Source organism: Miscanthus floridulus, chromosome 18, assembly GCF_019320115.1.
Source record: "Miscanthus floridulus cultivar M001 chromosome 18, ASM1932011v1, whole genome shotgun sequence".
NCBI classification, from domain to species: Eukaryota; Viridiplantae; Streptophyta; class Magnoliopsida; order Poales; family Poaceae; genus Miscanthus; species Miscanthus floridulus.
Window position 1 is genome coordinate 29,037,317 of NC_089597.1, and position 2,825 is coordinate 29,040,141.

Below are 2,825 nucleotides of genomic sequence, written 5' to 3' on the forward strand. Positions count from 1 at the left end.
ATCCGAGAGCTTAAGCGCAAAGGTCGGAGATACGTACCATGGCTTCGGCGGCTGAGACGACGGAAGTAGCGGCGGCGGCGGAAACCCTTGGATGGGAGAGATCGAGAGGACGGAGGCCGCTAGGGCTTTTATTGGGGAGTCACGGGTGGAATGGGCTGGATGGGCTCGGGATATTTGGGCTTTGTTAACAAGGAGAGGGAGAGTGGGCTTTTATATAGGCCTCATGTCATAACATACCCTCCATTTGGGTCCGCCCCTGCTCATAGCTAAAGAAAACCGTCGTCGTAGTTTAGATATTCCTCAACGCAAAACATACCGTTTCCCTCAACTCTCGAAGCCGATTACCATAATGCTCCCGCAAACTGATCATGGATCAGTTGGTCGGGTTTTTTTTATGGACCTGGATTTAAGTCTTCGACTTGGCATGGATGTCCACATTTTTTTGAATTTATTTCAGGATTCAACGACACTATGCTTTCAGTGGTAGACGACGTCCCCGTCGATAATGAGGCGCATGTGGTGACTTCATGAATTTCGAGATCTGCAAGCTCAGTCCTTCGGAGGTGCTCATAGGGGTAGGTTTCCGTATGTATGCTTATAGGGGTGAGTGCGTGCGTTTTGTGGGCATCTACGTTTTACTGTGTAATTCTCAAAAAAATTACCATAATGCTCCCATGCTCCTCATCGTGTAGCCTACCCGTCGCGCGGCCATCCCTCACCCGGCCTCTTCCTCAACACCAACGCCACCGGAATGACTCGTCGCCGCAGCCCCAACTGATGGTCGTTGGGCGCACGTGTCGGGGTGCCTCAGGTTGTCCCCGGCCGAGCCGAGGGCACCCACGAGCGCGGCCAAATGCTGGTGGTGGTCATGCGCCACCGCTCGCTGCCAACTCCCACCCCGATAGCTAGAATCGACCGGCCTAAACCTCCCCTCCCCTATGTTACAAATGCATATTTCAAGTGTTTCAGACGTTTCAGAGGTATGTTGCAATTGTTTCATATGGATGTTGCAAAAGTAGATCAGAGATGTTTGCATATGTTGCAACCGTGTTCAAAATATTTCATCTGTTCCAGACGTATGTTACAAGCATTCTAATCTAAATGTTGCATAAGTTTCATGCATATGCTACAACAGTATTATCGGGGACCCCGGGGTGTCTCAAGGCGCTGATAAGTTGGCAGGCCACGCGCCCCGCAACTCATCAGGTTAACGATGGCCCGAACGACCGAGGCCCAGCTAAGACAAGCACGCCAAACCAACGCCTAGCCACGCCCCCTTCTCCTACCTCAGCCACACGAAAGATGCGCGACCTCTCCCCCGTCACGACCCCCGGGTAGGACAGGGAGAGGTCGAGCATACCTTAGTATGCTTGCTCTGACAGGAGTAAGCGTGCCGCGCTGACCCCGTAAGGACCGATGTGACAACGATCACCTCGATCCGGTCAGACACCATCCCTGTGCCACGCCGCACCAACATGACAACATCGTACAGCGGTGGCAACAGGTACGAAAGCACCCACTACGGGATGGGATCCATGGCAAGGGTCTCAACCAAGAGACCTCCCTGGCTAGAGGAGTACCCCGACCCAATGAGCGGGGTCGTGGCCCTCAGCCCCACGAAGCGACCAGGCGAACAATGACCCAAGGCGGCTACCTACTATGGGTATGACGCCTCGGGAAACCTAGGGACAACAGCGAAGACCATGACAGATGTCGCGTTGCACAGGATGACTAACGAACCACCGTTGTGCCTACAGTGCCTGCCACGTCCAGCATAGTAGCACCACATCAAACCCGCCCGCGACGTGGCCACAAGACCATGATGATAGCCACACCTAGGCGAGCATTAGAAGACGGTGTAGCTTGCATGCCAAGTTAGCTAGGACCTTCCTCGGGCTCTCGACCCTTCGGTCGGGGGAACCTCTTCTTTGTAAGGAGCCCTGGCCCCGAACTCTATATAAGGGCAGCCAGGGCTCCCACCTTGGGACACATTCTCATTCTTCATCCTCTATCATTTCATACATAGTAGTAGGGCTCCTAGAGTTTCTCTTTGGGCTGCCCCTCGTCTAGCATAGGTTCTACCATATTTTTTACCATTCTTGCACCCCTATTGTAAAAACTTCAGAGCATTCAAGCGAGGAACATGCACTCGATCTTCTCTGAGACTAGACATAGGGCTCTGGCCTAAACTAATATAAATCCTTGTGTCTATTGGATGCTACCATCATCTTCCTAGAGCAGCACGGCAATCGTATAAATTTACTAGTCCGGTTTACGAAACACCGACAAGTATGTTCTAAATGTTTCAACTGTTTCAATCTTATGTTGTAGTAAGTGTTTTCATGTTGCAAGTTAATCTGAATGTTGCATATCTTTCATACATATGTTGCATGTGTATGTTCTAAATGTTTCATCTCCTTTAGACATATGTTGCATTCAAGTGTTTTCATGTTATAGTGTTTCATGTTTGAGAAATACGTTGAGAGAGTCATGGGGGCATGGCTTGGGTGCTAGGAGATGGGGCGCTGCAAGCCATGGGGCCTGCAGAAGGGGTGCGCTGGGTTCGTGAAAGTGTATTTGCCCCCTATGTGGGTTTTGGTGTATTGATTACATACAAATTAGGGACTAATAAGATCTTAAAGAGATATATTGTAGCTTTAGTCCCTTGAAAGTTTTAAAGAGTTGATCTAAGATGAAATGGTATCCCTCAATCTTTGAAGTTAAAAAGGCAAACGAACTCAAAGCGCTCTTCGAAGTTCTTATCTTTTATTTTGAGTTTAGGATTCGCCGTATAAAGAGGAATGCAAGTTTAGATGGTCTGAGGA